This window comes from Phaethon aethereus, assembly GCF_964289735.1.
Source record: "Phaethon aethereus genome assembly, chromosome: 5".
NCBI lineage: Eukaryota > Metazoa > Chordata > Aves > Phaethontiformes > Phaethontidae > Phaethon > Phaethon aethereus.
Window position 1 is genome coordinate 60034061 of NC_138579.1, and position 14450 is coordinate 60048510.

The 14450-nt window shown below is 36.3% G+C and overlaps 1 protein-coding gene across 4 annotated transcripts in view; it reads right to left on the minus strand.

Annotated features, from left to right (window-relative positions):
- Positions 1-14450, minus strand: part of SBF2 (SET binding factor 2) — a gene marked incomplete at both ends in the record, with an annotated part of 278020 nt that overhangs the window by 229207 nt on the left and 34363 nt on the right. The window lies entirely within an intron of this gene.

Here is a 14450-nt window from a genome sequence, read left to right on the forward strand (position 1 = left end):
TGCATCCAGCCTATGCTCATCATACATGTTTTCAAAGTGACAGATGATTACTGGAAATTCTAGGCTCTTTCTACAAACAGTGGTAAATTAAAAGCTAATATAAAGGATTATTTAATTAATTATGTTATTTAAAAAATAAATCAAACATTTGTCAACAAGTGGTCTTCAAAAAGAAGGCTACAGATTAAAAATACACATGATTTATCCAGGACAGTCTAGTTCCTTGCCAGTATTTCTAGGTGGTTTCCTTGAACAAGTCACCAGTGATTTTCCACACAGAAAGGTGTAGAGAAAAAATGCTCATTTCTGATAACTTCTCTGATGCAACTGTCTTTTTTTTTTTTTTTAACCCCCTCCTGTTTTTAAAGCCACCGTGCTATAGATAGGAAGTCCTTCGGAAACACCACAAATATTCAACTGTAGCATCCTGTCATCCTGAATGGTACAGGAATGCATATACAAACATGAACTCCCTACATTACAGCATAGGAACTTCTTTTAATTCAGAATTAAGAGATGTACTCTTTTTTTTTTTTTCTAAAATTTGTAATATTCACTCCTTTATGTCAAAACGTTCTCAGTCTTTTTAGATTACTTTCCTTGGAAGGCCACTAACGCTGGCTACCTTACTGCATGTGACTCCATTTTGCTTTCAGGAAGGATTATAAACCTCAATAGGAATTTATCTGGAAGAAATGCTCCTCTGAACATTCTCTAAAAGCCAGAATGAACTTCTTATGCCACCTGAACTTGCACTTCAGTTCATCTCTGGGATGATCATCAGATCATTCCAAAACAACTAATAATTAAAGTTTCACATGCTGAGAAGATACCTTGAAATCATTTTATATAGAATAAAACTTTCCAAGTACTATTTAGAAAAAAAACATTCTGCACTTTTCTGCACACACATTATTCTTCGCTTAAAGTCTCAAGTAAAGCCAAGGTGAATCCATCAACTAGATTTTTAGCATGGATCCTTAAATCTTTCTACTTTCAAATTGTTTTGCTCCTCCCTACTACCAAATGCAAGCAGAGTTTCTGTACAACACTCCTAACATGCTTCGAATTTTTCCCTTGGAGTACTGAAGGAAGGTAGAAGATGCTTTCAAAATTGCGATGAACTGGATGCTTTCCTGTGGTCTAATTGAAGCCATAGTTTTGAATCTGATTGCGTAACATATCTTAGTAAGTTACTAGATGTAAAAATAAGACAAAGATGTACAAATGCAAATATGCATTGGTTTGGGTTGCTCTTACTGCAGTGGGAAGTAAGGCTTTCGAGAGAAAAAATGAGAAGTAGCAATAACCTCTAGCCAGTTGGAGCCTGGTTCAGAACATTCCCAATAGTTTTACAAGGTGACTTTAAGATCTAATAGAGCACACCATCATATTGAATTATATTCTCCTTGTAGCTAAGATTAGATTACCATCAGTATGATAATAATATGTGTTAAATCCCTCTAGATACTCAATGGATTCAGAAATTCATCCTTAGCATTACCTACTAGATTTAGCTATTGATTCATGAGGTCTGAAACGTCACCTGCTCTAATCAGCTTAAAATGTCCTCAAAGATAATTAGCAGATTCTGCATAGTATATATGGGCTAGACAAAGGTTTGTTTATTAATTGCCTGCTTCATAGACTACTGGTTATTGTCACAAGAAAACTGGTCTTGACTCAGGGAATTGGTACTTCAATTTAATTTATTGGTAATTAACATAAAGTTTTGGCCAAGGTACATTGAGGTACAAAGACAACAATAAACAATTAAACAAACATTTGGGAACACATCTTTCCTCTCCCTTCTCAGGCTCGACTTCAGCCCAGCACTTCTGCTTCCCACTCCATAGTCTCAGCTTTCCTTGTTGATCCATCCATCCATTCCAATTCATGTGGTGAGGCGATGGGCAGTGCAGGAGGTTGAGGTCATGAACATAGCAGTTTTATCCTGCTGTTCCTTGACTCTTTTTCATTTTCTTCTGCTCCAGCACAGATCTACTGGCTACAGTCCCTCCAGGAGTGTCCCTAACCTGGCACGGGTCGCTGGTGGTCAGCATCCCCGGGGTGGTGTGCTTCCTCTGGCATGGAGTGCCTCCTTCCAGCAGTGTGTCTAGCTGTGTCCCCAGCAATGTCCCCTTCCATATCTCCTGCCTCTCGCGACTATTGCTCTAACTTAAATACATGTGAACAGCAGTTCCACCAGCTTCTCTAGCTGGCTGAGGTTTTGGCACACACTGGGGTGTTTACACCAGTTTCAAAGCTGGCTGGAAGCAGCTGTGACTGACTACTGGTCAGGTAGATTCTGACTTCCTCTTGTACAACGGCCCCTGCTCCCAAAACTTGGCAATTTATGCTCAGTACAGTTATTCCTGATTTTTTCATCTTAGAGGCCACTGTTGGGAAAACACTCTTGAAAAAAGAAACAATTCCTATCTACCTCTAGTTTAAGCGCAACTGATTTGGTATTCAAGTTTTCAAAAACATTAGAAAAGGAAAGGCTCAGAAAGGCTCACAGAAGTCTCAGAAAAATTCCAGTTATTTAACAGTCAAAGCTAAGGCCCACAGCAGTTAAGAAAATCAACTACTTAAATATAAAGAAAAATCCAAGTTGGAAAAAAGAGTTTATGGAAAGATGCATGAAGGATGCATCATAGAAATGCAACATGTTAAAGGAAAAAAACTGAATAGTGAATAGTTTTGTATCCATGATATAAGCATCAGAAAAAATAAGAAAAATAAGTATTCACATCCATCAGACATGAATAAAAAAAGCACTGTTAATCCTTTGACAGAAAAGTTCTGTAATAGAGATCCACAAATGCATAAAATTTAACCTTACAACGCATAAAATCTAACTATTTCACATGGTTTCTTAAATTGTATACAATACAGATAGATGGGAAACCCTCTTTCCATCCCACCAGAATTTGGTTTGGTTTGGGGCAGGGACAGGAGGATTTTGGGTTTTTTAATGAATCTGCACTCCTTCCAAATCAGGGTAATTCTTCAAAATCTTGGAGTTTCATATGTTTGCAATTACAAAGCAAAATTTATTGCAATTTGATAAATTTGAAAAATTTATTTCACTCCTTTACATGAACGCAAATATGAAGTAGTTCACTTAATGCTGCTACACAAGATTAAAACATGTGCAAGACAAGACTCACTAGCTCTATTCCCATTTAATAATAAAAGTAATTGAGTGCAGTATGCTCATCACATTTTTCCAATACTTTATAGTGCAATTACTGTTGATTCTCTGTTGGCATTTTTCAATGCAACTAGTTAAATAACAGTGAAATTGTAGTAAGTCCCTAAATCCCATCGTTTGGGGTAAGGGAGTGTCGATGCTACCTGCCTTCAGCTGACTTTTATTAAGTCATTTATCTTTCAGCAAAGCAGTTTATTATTTGAGAGGTGGCTGCAACTCAACACCTAAGTGATTTTATATTCTCAAATGCTTTAGGATAAGAGGCAGAAACAGGAAAAAAAAAAGTCAGATGATGGGATTTCAACAATAGCTGCAATTTGTTTCAATATATGCTACTGATAACTATTGACAACTTTCCAAAAAAATATCAAGGCCACGTACCAAATTTTAACTCATTGTTAAATCAGGTTTCATTCACATCTTTATTTTTTAATAATTTTTCAAACACAGAGGTTGTTAGAGTTTTTTTAATGCTTCTGATGAAGTATTTGAAAATGTTTAATCAATAATGCAAAATCTATTTTATGTAAAAGGAATATATTACAAATATTTAACAAAATTTGAAGACCTCTGTTTAAAGAACAAAATAGAAAATCTGAATGGGGTGGGGGGTGGGGAGACGGAACAATTACATGTATGATTTTGCCCTTCCAGTAATGCCTATGTCTTTGGTATGCATTTAAATGTACCCAGGGGTCTCCCGTATTTTGTATAACAGGTACAGTTACTCCGAGGCTACATGGACTGAGGCTCACTTCATCAGATGGGCCTCAAAAGTGCATACACCGACATGGGGACAGACTGCCATTTCCTATGCCATTATACTGTACAGCTCACTTGGTTAAAGTAGAGAGGGGAGCACCTCAGTAACCTCTACCCCACTCTGGTCTCTGCTGCTTTCACTGGACAAGTAACAATCTTTGCCCATTTTTTCTAATACAAAATAATAAAATAAGGTGATTAAGATTTTCCCATTAATAAGTTTTAGGTCCCAACCACGTTCCTTCCACTCTGCATCTATCCTTTCCAAAGCCTTCTTTCAAACCCCTTTTTATTAATTCTCAACACTAAGAGGACATTCCTTCAATATCCAAGTGAAATTCCTATTAACTAAAGCTAATTAACCAAATGTGACACCACATTGAAAAAACCACACACACTGAACAGCCAGTGGCCATCAGTAGTAACCTGATCTACAAAGATCCCAGAGGTTTTGCTCTCCACTCCACTCCCTTTATTGAGAGTGACAGGCAGAACTGGCATGCATTGACACCTTGCTTTTAAATTAGAAAAATAGGTTATTCCAGTGTTCATGGATTCAGATAGCCACAGCCAGCAAGAAGGATCTTTGTATCATCAGAGATTTCTGTCATTTGGTATTCTTTCAAATAAGGTGCAAGTGGCCCAAAAACCTGGTGGAAACCCCATAGCTAGCACTGCTCACTGAATTCAAATCAATTACACAGAGGTTTCTAGAGGTGTTTGAAACTCAGACGCACTATACACATCACTCGGGCAACAAATTACTTAATACAGTACACATGTGCATGAGCACAGCATGGAAGATCATATGCATATTAATGCATATTAACAATGTGTTCCATGTAAAAAAGTAACTGCTTTCATTATTAATTATATATGCAAAACATGTCTGGCAATAGCAAGCATTCAAAACAAGTATTTCCAACAAAACTTCTGTCATTACTATTATTAAACACCCATACTGTTACCTTCGTAAAGTTATTCCTACAAAAGCAAAACTATTCCTATACTTTAACTGAAGTATTTTGCAATTTCTTACATTTTGTAGTAATGTCACCTGTTATATGCCATATAAAGTGGGGTACAAAAATTGTGAAGATAGTGCAGCAATTTTGAAAGTTGTAATTTTACACCTACAGCAATGAATCGCAATTTCATTTTCATGAAGGATGCCAGGTAATAATAATCATCATCATCCAATACATTCTTGTCCCTGTACAATACATGCATATAGTGAATTTGTCCAAGAACAAAACTGAAGTTTCAGCCTGTCAGAAAGCTGAATGAGCAGTCTATACCTTAAGGTATTAAGGAAAAAGCAACCTTGGTGCTAGCCTCTTCTGGTCTGCCCTCTTTCTCCTTCCCCTGTTCCTCCCCTCTTTTTCTTTAAACAATACAAACATGCAACACATTAAAATTCTGGCATAATTCACTGGTTCCTGAACCCTAGTCCCTTAAACTCCCTTCTTATATAAATCTTTCCCCACGAAAGGTCACATGCCATCTCTTGCTTGCCCTTGAAATTCCACAAGCGAGCTGTTAATGCAACTTACATTCCAAATTAATGAGAACTGTGATAAACCCTGTCTTTTCACTTACAAACCCCTGATAAAAATACATTTAAGCTCTAAGTATTGTTAATCGTACATGCAAAGCTTTGGATGTAAGCACTTTGGCGATCTGTTACAAAAGATACCACTTTCAGGTCTGTGCAGGAGAAACACACTACAGATCACAGAGAAAGAACATCAGTAATTATGTCACACAAAATACTTTAAAACTACCATAGCACATCCTGCACGTGAAGTTAATAAATAATTTCGAGTATTCAGAAGCACAATTTACACGTTCAAGGTTAGAAACATACTGTCAGTGTGAAAGATATACAGATGCAGGTGGCAGAGTACAGTACTGCTTATCCTTCTTTCCAAAACAGTACATAGTACTAAAGAAATCACTGAAACCTGCTGTGAAGTAAAATCCTTTTCAAATTAAAGTTCTTAAACAATTTGAAACAGCAGAAGTTTTAAACCATCAAGGATTCTTGTCACTTTTTAATTTTGGAAAAGCACTTCATGGAAGCATGAAGACAACTCATGTTCCATTTTATGCCTCTGTTTGTAAAAGGGAATAGAAATCTAGCTGAGATCTCCCCATACCTTTAAAAAACTTCGCTACAGAAATCTTGATGCCAGAAGACAGAAAATACCACAAAAGATATCTCAATTTTAACTCAGTCCCAATACAGAAATCAGAGCTGAAACCAAAGTGAACAAGAGGCCAAAAGAGAACTAGCATTAAATACCTAGAAGGAAAAATATTTTGTTGACAGGCCTAACACATGGCAAGAAGTTCTAAAAAAATCTGCTCAACCCCATTATAGCACATCACAGGCTATGTGCATCTTAATATCTGAAGTAGCCTGGACATCAAAGTTTACTTAAAGAGCATTTAACTCTGACATACTCTAAAGAAAGACTTTATTACAGCCTAACAGCCACAAAAAGTTAAACAAAACGGTGGTACTTTTTGGAAGACGGAGTGAAGACAGGCTTCCCAGAACGACAGACACTATTTGTACAACTGGCACAATTCATAGTCAGTTCATCTTAATCAAGTCAAAGAAATGCATGCAACAATCTTGGGAATTTGAACGACATATGTTCCAAAGTCTTGCCATACTATCCAGGATACAACAAATAATAGGATAAGATGATCCTCAGGCCCTTTTCTTTGTAAACAGGAAGAAATACTTTGAACTTCTCAGGAAAAAAGTAGTATTTTGATCCTTCGCGAAATGTACTGGCACTGGTAGTCAGGACTACCTGAAATACTTGGATGGTCCAAATTCCTGAATGTCTCAATATTTTTATTTGATTTTGGTACTTTTCTATTTTGCAGAGCTATTAACCCCCACACAGAGGAAGGAAGCACAGAGAAAGTGATCTATGCCCCCAAAGGCTGTATAAGAAACAGGCTCAGTCAATATCACTCAAATCTTAGCACCTTATTCACCCTCCCCACTATTGAAACAGATATTCTCCTATGCAGGTCAACTACAATCTTCATTATTACTGGGTATCAGAAATAATTTCTATGCTTTATTTATAAAGGAAGAAAAATATTCTAGCTTGTATTTTAATTAATTTGAAGCATGGCGGGGAGGAAGATGTCAATATATGCCATGTTTCACTCCAGTAAACCAACAGGTGTTTCTGCTGAAAGAAGGCTTGCAATTGCTACTCAGCTACAAAACCTCTAAAACAGGTTTCAAAAGTCTGGGGAAAATTCATATTTAAGGGCAAACTTCATCCATTGAAGTTGCATCAATGCAAAGTGAAATGAAAATGGATAAATTCCATAAAAAGCAGAAGAAGGAAATCGGAGAAAAGGGAAGCATGGGCAGAACGAAGAGGAAGAAGAGGGAAAAAATAGGGATGCTATAATCATCACCATAGGTTAGATGCTTATTTACCTACTGCAGTGGTGTCCCTCTAATACTGCTCAGTATCAGGCACAACAGCACTGGCCGATGGTGCACACAATGATTGGGTCAGCCATGACTCCATCAGGTTCTAACCCCCCTGAAGAGCCACATACCAAAGGTCACCAAGTCAGTATTATACCTGAAAAAACTGTTAGTCATGTAAAGTGCTGCCTCATTTTGAAAGCCATGCTTAAGACCAAAACCTTAGTAACCAGTGCCAATGACCTCACTGACATTTTTCAGCTGCAAGTTCTGTAAAAAATTCTTTCTTTTTGCTGCTGTTACATCTACTGGTTCTAGGAGCCCATGTAGGAACTTTTGCAATAACACGAAGTGTCCTTCAAAAAGCTCTTCTGTCCTAGGACCTCTGAAGGTGTCAGTTATTGTTGAAGAACCCTTCAGTATCATCATCCTCCACCTTTCACTTGGATTTCAACCCCCCCAAAATTTTATCTGGATAAGTTGCTGATACAATTAACACAGCTTGGCTGTAACAATTGGCTCTCAGAACTCTTCCTTACAAATACAAGTTTGGGACATAATATACTTCTGGACGTACACTGTATTTTTGCTGAGTGGACAGTAACATAGCTTTGCACATGTCTTAAAAGGAAATAACAGACAGGAGAAAGCAACAGTGAATGTTAAATGATTTTCAAGTTACTGCCTGTCGAACGGCTGGCATAATATTCAAGAAATTGGAAAAAAGCTTGGAGGGCCGGGAGGGAGAAAGTTTCCTGCTCACCAACAATTCTTCTTCTTGCTTGCAAACAAATAACTTTTGCCAGCTTCTGGATAGGAAGGGAAGATCAGACTTCAAAATAAACATTCTATGTTAAACAAACATTCTTTTGAACACACCAAACTGAACAAGACTTCTCCAGCTCTCTTGGAAAAAATCTTTTTTATTTATTTTCAAGGAAGGTATAAAAATTAAGATGACAAAACTGTACTCAGCTTTGTACTGTGAATGAGTGTCTTAGAGCTTCTCAGATTGCTCACAGAAAAAAAAGAAAATTTAGGCAGCTTCTCAGTTCTAATGAAGAATGTTTATTGCTTGGCTTTTAGCAATAACACTGCCCTATTTATTAAATCCGATTTCTGTTGCCAGTAAGTTATCTTCCTCCCATAACCACCCTTTGATTTATCTTTAAATGATATACCGAATAATTAAAAATTAAGGTCCACCTTGAAATTTCCTAAACATAACTGTAAAATTACCATTTTACCCTAAAACAATTTCACATTTTCAATGTATTAATCAACATCCATTTCAGCATACAAAATTTGAATACATTATACATGACCAGCTTGAGTAAATACTCCTCTTTTTCTTTTTTATTTTTTGGTTGGTTGTTTTTTTAACCAAACACAGATTGCAGGGTTAGAATAAGTATATAGATATTTACAGTTCAGAGCTGTAAGCAGCTATAACTGTAATCTGATTTTGCTGAGTATAAAGAAAAGCTATTCATATTCTAAAATCCAGCAAAGAAACAATTTCACAGAAAGGGTTTCTTCATTTACTCTTAAAGTAGTCTGTTCATCTGCTGAAACTTATTTTTCTAAATCTCTTTACGGGAGTTTAACAGGTAAGGAAAAATGTAACTAACAACAGTTCTTACATATCAGTATGCATTTATAGGGTTCCTGAATATGAAGATTCAGGACTAAAGGCAATAATTAAAACATACCCTAAATATGTTGAAACACTTGTTTTACCTTTTTTTTTTTTTTTCCTCCCCCTAGGAGCAGGGTAGAAACAAAGCTAAACTGGGGCAGCAGGCCAGGGAATCCCACATTTATCATTTTACTGACTCTATGCTATTTGTTCAGATATACAAAGTAACATCTTATAGCTTGTGGAAATGTCTAATCATGCGTGGTAATAGTCAGAGAAAGTCATAATTATATTGATGAATGACATCACATAGATAACAATCCTAAACAAAATTCAAGCCCATTAAACTAAATATGGAAACACGCTACTATGCTCTATTGAAAATGTTAAGAATATAGTTTAGGGGGTTTTTGACATCAACATCATTCATACCTGTGTGACCACTGATATACAAGGTTACAAAGCCAACACAAAAAGAGATTACTGCTGTGACATTCTATGGAAACATGAGAGAGTCATGTGGCAAAGAAAAAATGCAACACTGCTCAAAGTAATTTAGTTTGAAGTGCCATCTAAGGTATCATAATAAATTATTCCTTTTGAAAACCCACATATATGATCATGAAATTAATTTTTAATAGGTCCTTTCAGACCTTACAGAATTAAGCCAAGTTGCAGACTAAATCCTATATAAAAAGTCTGAAGAAGTTTCCTAATACTGCAATTCTATTTTCATTTTTTTAAAGTGCTAAATAACAAATTAAAGTAAGGAAAAAATCAAGTCAAGCAAAAAAAAAAAAAACCCACAAACAAAAAAAAAATCCACAAAACTTCACCACAAAAACACATGGAAAATCAGAATAAGGAGAGGAAGAACAAGCAGCACTGTGAGCAACAAGCTACTGAAGCCTGAATTCCTAAAGGGCTCGGTCCCACTCATCAGAATTTCACTCTAATAAGGTCTGAGCACTGATAAATTTTTCTTGCAGCTGTAACATCTGCTCCACAGCAGTCTGGTGTGCAACACCATTTTTATTGTACTGTAAGATTTTTCTAACTTTGAATGCTTATGCAGTTCTTCTATTAGACTACCCACTTCCACAAAACTTGTCAGAACTCAGTACTTCCAGCATCTTTTGAACTGCTAGCTCTTTGGTTTTAACAGGATATCTTCACCCTTCCCCAGTCGGTTTCCCAAGGAAATGAGGCTTATGCAGTGCATATTGTGTTAGTCTGCCTGCTTCTCTCCATTCCCTTCAGCTCTTAGCTATAAACATACTTGCAATAAAAGTAGGAATACAAAACCTGAAATACATCGATAAGATAAAGTTACTATTAAACCCAGTGCATCATAACACTTACTATTTGTATTGTTTGTTCTAAGACACAAGTAGGGAAAAATTTCTTTTACAGAAACAGTGTCTTGAGTTCAAGAAATGCTTCCAAAAATGATGTATATGCTGCCAGAATAATATCAGATCTAGTCTATTTGACAGAATAAGATTAGTAGTAGCTGGATATACAGGGTAGAATATGCGTACACAAATTCTGGGGTTGGGTCTTCTTTTGAAAAAGATGTGTAAACTCTTGTACAAAGACATTTTTCTAAGGCGAACAATGAGACTTCCCTTGAGGCTCACATTTGTATCCAATGGTCTGTACAACGGGGTTTGTTTGAGGGAGGGAGTCACCGAGCTCAAATTCAGTAAAAAAGGAAAGAGCTCTGAAACAAGTTCTCATAAAAATGGTGATTCAAAAGAGCATTGCAAAATGAAAGCCAACGATTTCATGCCCATTGCATCTCTAAATAAAAACTGGAAACAATGCAAAGCAAATGGGTTTCTCAAAATGTATATGAAATTAACTTTCCCTGTTAAGGAGATTCATAAACAATCAGAGGAACATAATTTTTTTTTTCCTCCAAAAATTACAATGGTTTGTGTAACATCACTTAAGACCTACTGTCAGAAAGACTTCAAGCAAATATTCAGATTGCATGAGGAATCTTATCCCTAGCAGAGACTATCTTTGAAAAAGATAAAATTAGATTACCAGTGTGAATTATCACCTGAAAATTTTGCTGATGAGGAAAACTGTCACTGGACAAGACCAAATGTGTCTTCTCAAGCATTGACTTGTTTCAAAGGCACCAGGGAGTCGGATGTATCTAATTAGCACGGAATGTAATGTTGCAAAAGAGTAAGCAAAACACTTCCCAGAGCTGGCTGATAACTTTAGTTCAATGTAGGGCTCACCAACATACAGACCCATGATAAGTGAGCAGAGAGTACATTTTTTGAGAGACAGAAAGAAGATTCTGCACAGATTTTCCATACATGAGGAAGAGGAAATACAGTAGTAGATCATAGTTCTAGCTATACCAAGTTCACATATTTGAAGTAGAAGGTTTGGACTCTATTTAATGGAACATTAATCTTCATTACAAATAACTTTTTTTTTGCCCTTTTAAACTGAATACATTCCACCTTTCCCTAAATCTTCATATACCATTTAAAGCAAACTGACCCGTGTAAAGGACATAGATGTAGTAAGAAACGCAGTATAGGTTTATATAGCTTCATATATCTGACCTCCAAGCAAAAATACTGAGATAAACGGCTACAGCATTTCAAGTTATTTTAGTGAATGGTTTTTAAATATTTTGACAACCTAGTATTTTGCAGCTATCCGTAACATACAAAAAGCTAATAAGGGTTTTTCCTTTTAAAAGAATAACAAAACACACAAATCAACGTTTTCAAGCCAAGCCATTTGTCATTACCTAGATCTCTTTTTTTTTTTACATAAATTACCTGAAAGATTACTCATACAACCAAAAACATTGGCTCTTTCTAGAGAGTTAAGTTATATTAGCTAATATTTTGAAGATCAGCTTGCTAATGAGGTAGACCTGCATAATCTGTTTTCTAATATCTTTATTGGTTTGATGCTAGTGTCAAACTAGCTGAGCAAATAAACTAAGCTTGGTATAGTAACAGATAACCAAAGAGCTTCCTCTAACTCTTCTACCAGGTAGAAAGGTGTTACTTGTTACCCATCACAATCATTCTCTCTTTGGTCAACACACTGCACAGAATTCACTACGCTATTCCATTTACACATAAAGATCTCAGTTGAAAACCGTATTACCCTGCTTTCCATAGGAATAATCTTATGCATCACATACAAGTTCCTTAGGGGGAGTCAGAGGAAGAAATGCAAGAAGACACTCTTTCAAATATAGAAAATAAACGAAACATATAAGATTCAGATTTAATATGCAATGCTTAAGATATTCATAAATAAGGAGGAACTACAACTTAATGGCCTTCAGCTTTTATCTTCCACAGATTAGCCTGACCTTATAGACTTCAATAGTCAGGATCCTGTTAGTTAAAACGCAACAGCACAAACACACACAGATCCAATAATGGTTACTGCATTTTTTTTTTAAAGGAGCAGAATCATGTCAGCTTCAGCTTTGAAGTTTTTTAATTTTGGTAACTGTGTCAGGAATTAGTACTTTATAAAGGAGTAGCATCTGTATCATCTACTACTACAGTTTCTAAAAACCAAAGTTTTATTTAGGAGCATTATAATGACTGCTGCTGTGTTGATTGAGCTGCTTCATTGGTGTGATGTAAAATCCTACACGAATTGGCCACATCATGTGATGTGAGAACATGTGTAGCATGAGGCTGTGTTATCATGGGTGACTCACAGAGAGGGAAGCTAATAGCCTGTCCCCCTCCTTTTTTCTTTTTTTGCCTACTAAATACATCATTATCCTGGACCATTATATTTAAAAAGAGACTGCTTAGTTTTCAAAGATTTTGCCTACTGATTTCTTTACAGCCTAACAGCTGTATTCAAAAGACATTTTTCTTGTGCGAGATGTCAGAACACAAACTTAATGCTTCTAATTATAAAATACTTTCCATCATAATACCACAAAACTTTTAATACAGGAGGTCACTATCTTTGGTTACCATGGTGACAGATGACCTGTCAAAACAGGGACAATCCCAATTTTATACTCAGTGAAGGATTAATTACTCAAAACCACGAGTAAGTGACAAAGCTATAGAAAAAATACTCGTACAGATACTTTATGTCAGAGGGAAATGTCTCCCGCAAGGGTTTTACAATCCTGTGTCCCCACACAGATAAACTCTTACAAAAGCCATTTTTACTAAGTAGTACTATTGCCACGAAAAGCAATTCTTACCATAACCTGTTCCCAGCTGTAGCCTAATAATGGACATTCTTTAAACTTTAATAAGTAATTCTTGTTCGTTTTGTGGTATTCTTATGTAGTCCACATATAGAACATTTTCTTAATGTAAGAGTGAGAAGAATTTAGTGGTATGAAAGGCACTAGATGGTGATTCTCCAACAGTGTTTTTGGTTATACAGTAGTTTTGAAGAAAACATCAGCTAAGAACACTTTTACATGCTTCTGAAGCCCTGCCAGGATATAAATTAAATGACCTAATATGAATTCTAACCCACAGAAAGCCTCACAATTCAGTTACTTGAGACAGAAAAAAAGCAAATTACTGGAACCGAAAGAGACTACTACACTCCACCCGTAATAACAGGAAACAACAGAGATGGAATAACACTACAGGAAGTTTGCTCACCAAGAACCAGAGCTTGAGCGATACGGTGCTCATGCAATGCCTAACACCTTGCCACCTGAGACTGGAGAACATTCTAACACAGAATAAGAAATGCATTCAACCAGTCTTGAAAAATAAGGTGCATACACACATGTGAAAGACCACAAAGCTAAGCAAGGCCTTGAATCTCCTCTACCCTTTCACACAAAACAAAAATTGCAGGAGGTCCAAATGTCAAAATTTTCTCACCTATATTAAAACAAATGGATTATCAGTGATATACCTTGTCTTTCCTTGGGCTAGAAGGATTTTTAACAATAGAACCAGAAAAACATATGTATGGCCAGATACATACCCTAACGTAATCAGGAGGTATCCAAGAAAGTTTGGCTACAAACTCATTTAGGAGAAAAAGAGCTTCCAGTTGCTATAGGAGGGAAAACAGGTCAATACCCCCACTTCCAACATCATGATTAGAATATCATGTCTGCTGCTCATGTTTTATAAGCAAGACACCGCAAATTTGCACATCAGAGTTTGAAGCCCCACATGGGTGAGCTGCTGACATTAATTTCCATGCACCTATCCCAAAAAACAGTTTGCTTATTAAAAGAGAAATGACTCTACATCATGTTACCTGTCAATCCAGTAAACAGCAGTGAGGTTGCCCATCATACCCAAGCTTTCACTCATTTCAAAGAGTCCAGAGAACTACAGCATTGATGTAAAACTTCTTTTCTA